At 41.3% G+C, this 12,260-nt stretch overlaps 1 protein-coding gene across 6 annotated transcripts in view; it reads right to left on the bottom strand.

Moving 5' to 3' along the window:
- ADIPOR1 (adiponectin receptor 1) overlaps positions 1-12,251 on the bottom strand; it is a 35,458-nt gene extending 23,207 nt beyond the window's left edge. For 3 of the 6 annotated variants that reach the window (XM_033918012.1, XM_033918014.1, XM_033918010.1), the window contains exons 1-2: positions 12,089-12,224; positions 3,676-3,822 (exon numbers count right to left, since the gene is read on the bottom strand). The gene's annotated coding sequence lies outside the window, so the exon portion shown is untranslated. Of the gene's footprint in view, positions 1-3,675; positions 3,823-4,969; positions 4,986-12,088 lie in introns of those variants that run through there. The other 3 variants (XM_033918016.1, XM_033918017.1, XM_033918013.1) reach the window with 3 other exon arrangements.
- Between the last annotated feature and the right edge of the window lie 9 nt (positions 12,252-12,260).

The following is a 12,260-nucleotide window of genomic DNA, read 5'->3' as shown; positions in this document are numbered from 1 at the left end:
CTGAGGTCTTAAAAAGGGCAAGACTTCAGAACAGTGTCACTAACTAAAGAAAAGAAAATTGCCAGGTAAGACATAATTCTTCCTGTCTTAGAATCAGCTCCACTGTTCTGAATCAAGGGGATGCACTGAAGCAGATCTATTAGGCAAGGGAAAACAAGCCAAGAAAGCTATATTGGGTTAGACCAATGGTCCATCTAGCCAAGTATCCTGTTTCTAACAGTGGCCAATCCAGGTCACAAGTACCTGCCAGAAACCCAAATAGCAACATTCCATTCTACTGATCCAGGGCAAGAAGTGGCTTCCGCCTATCTGTCTCAATAACAGACTATGGATTTTTCCTCCAGGAACTTGTCCAAACCATTTTTAAATCCAGATATGCTGTTGTTACCACATCCGAACCAACAGACAACAGTGGACGTTCGAAGACAAAGGTATGCAATTTTATTCAACAAGAGAGGGTGCCGCTGTTCTGGCATCATTACACTCTCTTGGATGCTGGAGAGGGGTGGGAGCCAGAGGTTTGCTGTCTTCTGCCCCTGCCTTCTGTCACAACCTCTGAAAGGACCTCTGTATCACTTGGCCTCCCGCATAAGAACAGAATCTTCGAAAGCCTCAAATTCCTGCACCCCAGGCTCTGAGCCACCCAAAGTTTGCTGTCCAGCAAGGCCTTAGAGCAAAGGTCTGTAACATTGGCCATCAGGTCATCCACACCCTTTCCAAATAACATCTGCCTCTTGAAGTGAAGCCTGCTGAGGGTGGTCTTAAAAGCCGAGTCTCCTGCCCATTGTCTGATCCAGAGCATCTGTCAGGTAGACAGAATAGGCTGACACCTTTCTCATGACTCTTATATCATATAGAACATCTGCTACATAATTCACCCCAGAAAAAAAAATCATCTGAGCATCCTCCTCTTCCTCCAAGGCCAGGACCCAAGGAAGTGTAGCAAGCATGTGCTACAAAGAAAGCCGTGGCTGCCGCTTTAATTCCTAAAGCTAAAGCTTCAAATTGCCTCTTCAGAACCACATCTACCTTGTGGTCCTGAGTATCCTTCAACATCACACCTCCTTTACTGGGCAAGGAAGTCCTCTTGGTGACCTGTGGCTACCAGCAAATCCACCTTTGGCTGAACAAACAGATGCCCCAGAGTCATGGGGCAAAGCTTTGCCATAGTCTTTGCCACTTGCAGGGACCCTCTAGAGACTCCCCAGTGGTCAGTGACTAGCTTTGTGATGTCAGGATGCGAGGGTAAGAATGTGGTCAGAGCCACTGGGCCATTCATAATTGAGCATTGTGACAAATAGGCTGGCGGAAATTGCAGCTGCAATTCACACAGTGAACTAGCTATTATAAACAGGAGCGCTGATGCCTTGAACAGCCACCACAATGTGGAGTCTTACCCTGGTTCAGGGCCACTGCCGATTCTTGTCCACTGGTCTCACGCAGAGAACCAGACTCTGCCAGGGAAAACGCATCCTGGAACAATAAGGGCATGGAACTGAACCTTCTATCCTCCCAGAAGATATCAGACTGGACTTCCTCGTCTGCACGTGGCGCAAGCTGAGGACAAATCCACAGTGCCACCATAACTGTCAAGTCTTCAGAAGATGCTAGGGGACCCCAGAAGTTTAAATAAAACATTCCACATCAGGCTTACAAAATCCGAGGTGAAGTCTTGCACAGAGGGTCTTGATTAACTTGGCAGGGACTCCCTGAAAGTCCTCCTGGGCTTTGCGGTATTCATGTGCTTGCCAAATCTCCTTTGGAAGGCTCTGACAAGGGTCTCTTCCCATGAGATCAAGCCTCCTGCAGATCCCCAGCTCGGGAGGTCTGAGAGGAGGCTGAGCCCAAGACTCCCACTCCTCCCCCACATGTTCCACAATACACTGACTCTCCTCTACTGACTATTCAGCACAACACTTGACATGATACAGGGGTAGAAAGGCCTGAGGGGTCCATCCCTATCGATTGTAAGCAAAATAGAGGGGTTTTGAGGCAGATGGAGGCTTTAGGATAAATAGATCATTTAAAATCCAAGATGGCCACCACCAAAAGCAAATTTGCACCAAAAGTAGCCGGGGGGGGGGGGGGGCTCCCCTGAAGTTCAAAAACCACAGGGAAAGGGGACAAAGATCCTAGCTCTGGCTCCAGAACCCCTCAAATTATACTTTTTCAGACCCCCCCCCCAAACCCCGATTTCCTCCATAGGCTATGGATAGCCTTATTCACTGTGCCGTATGGTGCCTGTCTGCTTCAGCTCAGAAGTCCAGCTGGAACAAATGGAGAAGAGTTCTGCCTCACAGGTTCATTCTATGTACTTGATCTTCAGGCTTCCAGTCAGACCAATGTCGAGCTGAGCCTCAATCCTGGACACTCTCTTCCTGTGATGGGGGGAGGACCACACAGCCAGGCCACTATTAATCCTGGCCAAGCCAGAATGGAGCCCAACTACCTGTGCTCAAGCTCCTAATAAATCAGGGATGCAAACAGCTACTCAGGGGATGGCCCCCAAGTTCCAAAAATATTACAGCAGGCTGGTTAGACAGGTGTCCCCGAGGGCTGATCCTACTAGTAACAGACTTCCGTTGTGTAAGGCTGCTTATTCTCCCAGGCAGAGGTCCTAACAAGAAGAAACCTCTGGGCACCAAGCCTCAAACTTAAAATGACATGAAAAAACCCTGAAAATAATAAAGCCTCAAAGCAGATCAAAAACACATCTGAACAACTGAGGGGGCAGGAGCAAGCCTACTAGGAAGAAGGTGGAGTTAAAAGAAGAGTGATATCATTCTACAAGCAACTTACAGACTATGCATAACCCTAGTGTTCAAGACTACTAGACACACTGCCCTAGAACATAAATTACTCCTCTTTGGAGATAAGGCAGATGCTCACTCAATACACCCACAGAACTGGACCCTACATATACTTGTAAAGTAAAAGCATCCAAGCTTTTTCAACATTGGGCCATAGGATCAGAAATCCCTGAGCTTACACACTGCATGAACATATCAATTTATACTTATCAAAATTTGTGAATCTCTAATAAAATTCTTATTTCATGTCCATCAAATAGCTCTGCAATGTTACAAAAGAATGTGCGCTAGTTAATCAGGTGAAAGTATATTTTGCTAAAAATCTCATGTGAACCCCACATTGGTTACCCCCGACTTAAAATATACCGGTACTTCAGTAGTTTCAGATTTTCATAGCCCACTGTTCTATTTAATTTTGAATCTTGTTATTTTAATTATATTTTGCCAAAATAGCTTGAAAGCAAATGGATACCAATTTACATTAGTAAATGGCCAGGTAGCCATCAAGCTTCAAATGATTTCTGTCACACTGAGAACAAGAAGAGCAGGCTTACAAATGCTTTAATTCCTACTCAGAAAATCTTTCAAGATCCCCAATGCACAGCAATTTGAGTCACACCAGCTTTTACTTCTATTTTTGTTAGCTACACCCTCATGTCTTACCTGAAACGCATGAGCTAAGTCCAAATTCCCTTCCCTTGTTCAGGTGTGGCTAATCAAGCTCAAGGTAAAAACACATATGATGATGCATCACAGCACACAACATGAAAACTGGTGACATACCAGTGGGTGAAATACTGTAGAGAACCTACCTGCCCCCTCCCTAGCAGGCAACAAAATTCAAAATAAATCCTACACAGCATACCTGTCTTTCACATGTACTCTCCACTCCAGCACAATATCTGGGTTGGCCTAGTGACTCAATGTAAGGTCCTTGGTTCCGCTGTGCAAAAGGATTCTTTAAATCTGTGCCGTCACATCAGCTGTCTACTTTATATTGCTGTTTGTGACTCTAAAAATGTAAAAAAAAAAAAAAAAAAAAGGCAAGAGCAAAGCAATAACTGTGAACAAGTAGCTTGTCCAGATAGAGAGGCACAATGCTGAAGACTAAATAAACTTCAGTTTCCTAAGTGTTTTAATTATTTAAAACATATGCCCCAAAGCATGTTATTGCTACTAGCAGCTGTCATTTTTTTAAATTTACTTTTTAAAATTTGTGGTTCATGAAAACCACATTAAGACAAATAATTTATTTTCAAGGGGAAGGTAAGCACAGAGTAATAAAGTTACTTGCCAAGGTGATGTACAAATTGGCAACAGGTCTAAATAAACATGCAGATAAAGGTGAATTACCGGTAGTTGATGCAGTGTTGGTTCTTAAAAACCACAAAGTATAATTTTTAGTGTATCACAATAATTGTATACAAATCCAAGTTTCCAAGTTTATTAAATATTTGATGAATTGCTTATTAACATTCTAAGCGATGTACAAAGTATAAAATATTAAATTACAATAGTTGAAGGGAAACAGACAATGTAAATATGACTGACAAGACAAATTAATGATACAGAAGGAAGGGAGAGGTAAAGAAATACAATTTTAAAAAATAGTAAAGGAAACATATAAGGGCAAAACAACATTAGGGAGGGGGAAGAAACAAAAAGTTTAAAGCATAGGGCTTAGTAGAAAACCCTAATCTAGTCCTACATTCTAGTTATATTAGCTATCAAATGCATCTTTAAAAAGAAAGCATTTTAGTTTGCTCTTAAATCTCTCCAAACCTGATTCTTCTCGTATATAAATTGGAAGTAGATTCCACGTTTGAGGGGCTGTAACAGAAAAAATAGAATGTCGCCGTGTATTTATAGATTTAAGAGAAGGAACTGTCAAAAGACGCTGGTCAATAGATCTAAGTGATCTAGAGGGAGTATATAGGGAATCAATACTCTATAAATAAAAGAAGGTGATTTGTATAGAAGAGATTTAAAAGTTAGCAGATTTAGTTTGTACGTTATTCGGTGAGCAACTGGAAGCCAATGCGCTTCCTTAAGTAACGGAATATTTAATCTATGAACAAGAGAAGAGGTTCCCCAAGTTTGGAGGGTTATAAGTGTATGCTAAATAATTTAAATACATATAACTGCCCTGAAAACCGTACCTCTTGTAGCCCTCAAATTGGTTCTCTTTGCTCTAACCCATTAGGAATTGCCTTCTCCAAACCTATATAAGGGCAGAAAACAGCTACTTTTAATACATTTTAAAGATAATTTTAGAAAGGCTGTTTTGTGCATATATACTAGTACAAGGCCTCATAAAATTACCTCACATGTATATGCACTATACAATCAGGGGCATGTTCTGAGGGGGTGTTTGAGTGGGATAAAGATAGGGGGTCACTAGTTACTTGGGCGCATATTTCATAAGAGTAAATTAAAGAGCTTTCTTTTTAACGCCTTTGATAATTAGCTAGCTAGATTCCTAGCCAATTATAACCTCACTGTATAATTTTATTGAAGTATTTTAAATTCCCCTTTCCTCATGTACCCTCCTTGCATGTCTTCTTTACTTTCAAACAACTTGTAGTTCTTTTCCCTTCCTTCCTTGTGTTTTTAGTTTTGTCATGTCTGTCAATAGTCCTGCAGGACTTAGCTTTTGTTAAGCATCGTATTGTTCCTCAAATTTTGTAATTTTACTATTGTATACATCGCTTAGAATTATGATCAAGCGATTAATCAAAACCTCAATAAACTTGAAACTTGATAAAATATGCATGTTTTTTAGAAACTAACATTTGCATTGCTTCTGAGCAGACATAAATGTCCCTGGTTTCTATCTATGTGGCTTGTTATCGTATAAAATTGCTCTCATTTAAAACAACTAGGAGAAAATCATTTTTCATTCATCATTTATTCAAGGACTGGAATTCATTGCTGGAGCAAGTGGTAAAAGCAGTTAATGTAGCTATATTTACCCATGCACTAAGACTTAGTAAAAAGGCCCCATGGAATTTTACTAATTTTTGGGACTCTACCAGGTACTTGTGACCTGTACTGGCCTCTTTGTTAGCAACAGGATTCCAGGCTAGATGGACACTAGGTCTGCCTCAGTAGGGCAATTCTTATGTTCTCATAATTCTTATAATTAGGTGTTTATTTTCCAGCTAATTAAGGGTTCTTTAAGGGAAGAAAATATTGGTGTTTTGGGTTTGTTTGGGGTTTTTTTTGCTCAGGAGCAGTGGAAATGTTAAGTTTCTAAAATACATACATATTTTATGAAATACAGTCGACTCCGCTTAAGTGCAAGGCCTCTGGACCGGACCGCCATATGCGCTTAATCGGAATATCACTTTTTAGTCATGAAAAATCACAGTACGCTGTAGTCAAATGAAATAAAACTTTTATTCAGCAAAAAAAAAAAAAAAAAACCACACGTAAAACAATTCTACATGGTTCAGTTTTAAAACCAGTACTGTTCTGTCTAAGGCAATACACTGTAAACTTTTTTTTTTAAACCAACATTCTACTGAAATAATCAGTCACTGTTTTCTGCATGCAGATTGCACGATTCAGGCTGTAAAACCGACTACTGATGCTGTAAAACTGGCCACAGTCATGACATCCATTTATCTCCAGATAGCAACGCAGCGTGTGTAGAGACTTCAGCGCGTCTGAGAAGGAAACAATCTCTGCAGGTGTTTCATTAGTCATGATGACCACAGCAGTATCTCCATCCTCATCAGACTCTTGGTTGTCTGCAGTGTCCTTTATGACTGTACAGATATCGGAATTAGTGCTGTCAGAAGATGTGGAGTCCTGTGGACACATCATTGTCAAACCGTCGCAGCAACGCTTGTTCAATGTCTCCAGCCTTCCCAATTCTTTTCCGTTTCCTAGTAGGATTGCTGTTGTTTTGCCAATCTTTCAGTACGGCTCGTTTTTTTTTTTTTTTTTTTTTGTGAATCTGAGAAATTTGGCTAGGATGAACACTGTAATGTTTTGCAATAGAGACCTGACCCTCCCGTTGGTCAAGTCTCTTTAAAGACATCGACACGTTCAGCCAGACGACTTTTGCCCAGCCAAAGACACAGGTTTTTCGCCACAAGACACCATGGTGCAGTTTCGAAAGTTCGAACACCTGGCCAGGCCTAGACTGCTGATCCGAAACACGTGGCTCATCAACGTGAGAACGTAATTGCTTTTAACCAGAGTGAACATAATGTGAATGCATAGAGGTGGGACCTATATCATCAGTGCGCATAAGCGGATTGTGTGCTTATCAGAATTGCAATTATCCGGAGTTTAAGTCCATTGACTTTAATGTTAAAAAAAATACGGGACCATGGTGGTAGGCTTAAGATAACCGAAGCGAGTGCTTAACCAACGTGCACTTAGATGGAGTCAACTGTATGAACTTAAGTAAATAGTGACCTCTACCTGCATCCCACCCAAACTTCTCTGAACATGCTGATTGTATAGTGCATATACATCTGAGGTAATTTTGCCACAAGTAGTCTTCCCAGTCTGCTATATTTTTGGAGGTATAAATTTACATGAGGATGAACCAGATGATGTAGTGTATCTAGATTTTCAGAAAGGTTTATGACCAAGCCTCTCATGAGATTCCTGGGAAAATTAAAAAGCCATCGAACAGGAGGCAATGTTCTGTTGTGGACTGGAAATTATTTAAAAGATAGAAAATCAGGAAGTAGCTTTAAATGGACAATTCTTTGAATAGAGGAGAGCAAGCAGTGGAGTGCCTCAGGGAGTTGTATTGGGACCAGTGCTTTCTAACATATTTAGAAATGTTTTGGAAACTGGAACAAAGTGAGGTGACCACATTTGCACAAAACTTTTCAAAGTTGTCAAATTGCATACAGACTGTGAGAAACTGCAAGAAGACCTTATAGGACTGGGCTTCCAAATGGCAGGTGAAATTTAATGTGGCAAGTGCAAAGTGGTGCATATTGGGAAGAATGGCACTGCAGGGAAATACTTTTAAAACCAAAAGGAGGAAATATTTTTTCACTCGAAGAATAGTTAAGCTCTGGAACGCATTGCCAGAGGTTGTGGTAAAAGCGGATAGCGTAGCCGGTTTTAAGAAAAGTTTGGACAAATTCCTGGAGGAAAAGTCCATAGTCTGTTATTAAGACATGGGGGAAGCCTCTGCTTGCCCTGGATCGGTAGCATGGAATATTGCTATACCTTGAGTTTTGGCCAAGTACTAGTGATCTGAATGGGCTACTGGTCTTGAAGGACCAGGCTGACCCAGTAAGGCTATTCTTATGTTCTTAAGAATAATCCAATCACAGCTACATGATGCTAGGTTCCACATTAGGCATCACCACTCAAGAAAAGGATTGAGGTGTCATCACGAATAATACAATGAAATCTTCTCAGTATGTGGTGATAGTAAAAAAACAAACAAATCAGGATACTAGGAATTATTAGGAAAAGAACTGCTTTGAGTAAAAAAATGCATTGAGTAAAAAAATTATTTTATTTTGTTCTATTTGTTTAAAAAGTATTACTATGTGTAGCTTCATGACATGTTCCCTAGTCTTTTTGAAAAAGTCAGATCACATTTACACATTTCACTCCACTCAGAATTTTGTAGCGCTCTTATCTCTCTCCCCCCGTTGCCATCTCTTCTCTAAGCTAAAGAACCCTAACCTCTTTGGTACATCCCCATAATCATTTTTCCACCATTCTTTATACCCTTTCTAATTCTGCTATATCTTTTTTGAGATGTAGCGATCAGAATTGCACACAGTACTCAATATGAGGATGCACCATGGAGTAATTGTTTTATTTTCTATTAGTGTAACTGGGTTAACAAAAAAGTTTAGATTAATTCCTGGAGGTAAAGTCCATAAACTGTTATTAAGGTAGAACTAGGGAAAGCCAGTTATCCCTGGGGTAGGCAGAATCACATTTTGCTAGTTCTTGGGAGTCTGACACTGCTGGAAGCAAGATACTAGGCTAACATAAGAGCATAAGAATTGGCACTGCTGAGTCAGACCAGTGGTCCATCATGCCCAGCAGTCCGCTCACGCGGCGGCCCTCTGGTCTAAGACCAGCATCCTAACTGAGACTAGCCCTACCAGCGCACGTTCTTGTTCAACAGAAACTTGTCTATCTTTGTCTTGAATCCTTGGAGGGTGTTTTCCCCTATAACAGCCTCTGGATGATGCATTCCAGTTTTCCACCACTCTCTGGGTGAAGAAGAACTTCCTTACGTTTGTACGGAATCTATCCCCTTTCAACTTTAGAGAGTGCCTTCTTGTTCTCCCTACCTTGGAGAGGGTGAACAACCTGTCCTTATCTACTAAGTCTATCCCCTTCAGTACCTTGAATGTTTCGATCATGTCCCCTCTCAATCTCCTCTGTTCGAGAGAGAAGAGACCCAGTTTCTCTAATCTTTTGCTGTACTGCAGCTCCTCCAGCCCCTTAACCATCTTAGTTGCTCTTCTCTGGACCCTTTCGAGTAGTACCGCGTCCTTCTTCAGGTACGGCAACCAGTGCTGGACGCAGTACTCCAGGTGAGGGCGTACCATGGCTCGGTACAGCGGCATGATAACCTTCTCTTATCTGTTCATGATCCCCTTCTTTATCATTCCTAGCAGACTTTTGGGTTGACCCAGCATGGCAGTTCTTATGTTCTTACACACTGTTAAGTGCTATACCTTATCCATGAAATCAACTATGTATGTTTGTGTAATATTGGAGTCTTCTGCACAAAAACTGAGTAAAGAATACAAGACAAGCTAGCAGAAGAGTGAGAGTATACCAAGGGAAGTGGAATTTATCAAATAAACATCTATTTTAATTTTTGCTTTGTATCAGGGATGTTAATTGGTAAAAGACTAAAATCAGAAGCCCCAAATATTATGTTAGCAAAAGCACACTGCTAGTTAATCAGATTATGCTAGATCAGAGCTTCCCAAACAGGATCACGAAACCTGCATTTGGAATTGTGACCTGCCACCTAGGGGTTCTATACTTTCTACAGCCACATGAATTGGGACTGTACTCAAAGAAAGACTGGCGAGTGCTCTGCTGGATTATAATTACATGCTCAAGGTCTATCAGACCTTGCATTAATGGAGATTCTTGTACTTCCTGGGTGAGCAGTGACAACAGAATACAACAATCCTTCTATTTGTAAGGTTTATTGTACAAAAGAGGATTGAAAGCAAGCGGCGAGGCAAGATATATTTTGATTCTAAAAAATATTTTGAGCTTTTAATATCTATACTCTGCAATAAAAATGTAAAGATGACATCACATATCTGGCACATTTAATCTGTGATAGATTTTATAAGTTTATGACAGTGGAAACATGAATAAGTAAATAGTAACACGTCATACATGCACACTGAATGAGAGAGAGTCTACTTTGATAAAGCTTTCTTATTGGCTACTGAACTGTAACATATGATGCTAACCACTTTGCTCTACAAGCATTAGGGTATCTGCTATACAAAACAGACTTTTATGCAATTATCTATATGCCAATCAAACTAAATGCCATGCAGTTAACTGCTAACCAACCCTTCCAAACTTAATTTAGGTCAACTCATAAAAGGAAGGATACCAAGACCCATATTGTGAAACAAACTGAAATCAAGGAAGCAGAAACCCTGTCAGGCCTCAGAATTTTGGACACAGAACATCTCCTGACTCTGTTTTCTAATCCAAATAAGACAACTGGCGGCCTTGGTTAGTAGCCCACACATTCCTAGTAAATGCAAATCAAACAAAGCTGAGATTCCCCAGAGATTCTGGTCTGGAATGAGGTGAAAACCTGCAACGGTGACCAGATTGCACTTGCTGGAATAGTTACCTAGTATTCAGCAAACCAAATCAGGCAATTTCATACAGACAGAAATGTAAAGTATGCAGCTGGGAAAACTAGCTCAATCTACACAGCAAAAATGCATCTGCTCTGAAACCAGTTTTGAAAGGACATTTGCATCCATGATTTCACTTCATATTTAGTACACTTTAGAATAAAAAAACATTGGTATGAATTAATTTTACTCAGGAAGAAGCAAGGGCTGTCAAGTACGATGACTCAAACATGCCCATGTAATCCTCTGTTACAGGTACAAATAGGACTATAGGAGTCTTATTTCCCCTATCAAAAAGACAGTGGCAACATTCTTGGCTAGTCTAGTCAGCAGACCATGTTATACACCCATTATTTTGGGAGATTTCAACCTAGCTGAAATGAAATGCTCCAATGATGCATAGCTATATCCACCTTCAATCAGGAGAAAATATCTATTATATTAAAGGTGGAGCTTTTTTCCAGATAGCATCCACTCAACTGCCTTTTTTTCCCTCGAATAACCTTTGCCTTAAGAGTTCTGCCAAGGTAAACACAATTAAAAAAAATAAAATATAAAAGGCGTTTTCTTTTTGTACGCGCAAAGCATTATACTTACTGTTTTTGGTATGTACCCAAGTTGAAGCTGGATCAACTTGTTGTGTGTGGGTATGTGTGTGGAGGGGGTTCACCATAATGGGAAGATGTCTTAGCAAATCAGTACCAAAATGGGTGGCGAGGGGGAATTAGTATATGAGGCCCGATGTTTGACATCCAGGGAAACATTTTATATTAATCTTGCTTTCATATGATACTTTGGCTTTGCTTTGTATTATAAAGCAGCCAACCCAAAAACCCAAGACTTCACCAGAAGGGTAATTTACTAAGAGTACAGTCCATTAACCCCTTTACTCCTTTCCGAAAACGGGCCTTATATTGTAGTAAATAGCATGCATTAGGTGTTGGTAAAGAAGCCCACCAGCTTTAAAGACCTTGGCCAAAGAACAGTAGGAGCCACGAAAAGCTTATAAATAAGAAATACAGTGCTTGGAAAATATTCCTTTGTCTGAAGAATATTAGAAAAGAATGTTAAAACAACATTTCCCCAATCTCAATGCTACATAATTTGGCTAAACTCAATATATTATCTTCTTCGTGTACTTACCAGCTTATTTTTAAGCGTTTGCAATGTTAAAATGATCTAGAAGAGGTTTGACGGGGGGGGGGGGACGGGGGGTGGAACAGCCCCGACAACAGAGCGACCGACTCGTACCCATGATGACCACGGATTTGCCCTCTCACGCATTCAAGGAGTCAGTAACCTCTCCTTCCCCCCCCCCCTGAACCGGCATCTCTCGCTCTCTCTTCCTCCGCTCCTGGCCCCCCGGTCGTCTCCCTCCCTCCCCCCCCCCCGGCATCTCTCCCTCAATGTCAACTCAGCGCGTGCTACCTTCAAAGTTGTCTTCGGGTCGACGGCCGCTGTGGTGATTCGCACAGGTTGCAAGCGGCGGCCCCCGGAGCCTTCTCTCTGCCGCTTCCCCTCCGCCGGAAGCAGGAAGCAGCGTCAGAGGAGGCGGGACGTGGCGGAGGGGGTGGAATCGCTACCGGCGACTTCGACGTAG

Source organism: Geotrypetes seraphini, chromosome 13, assembly GCF_902459505.1.
Source record: "Geotrypetes seraphini chromosome 13, aGeoSer1.1, whole genome shotgun sequence".
Classification (NCBI taxonomy): domain Eukaryota; kingdom Metazoa; phylum Chordata; class Amphibia; order Gymnophiona; family Dermophiidae; genus Geotrypetes; species Geotrypetes seraphini.
Note: the sequence above shows the minus strand (reverse complement) of the source record. Positions and strands in the feature narration are given on the sequence as shown.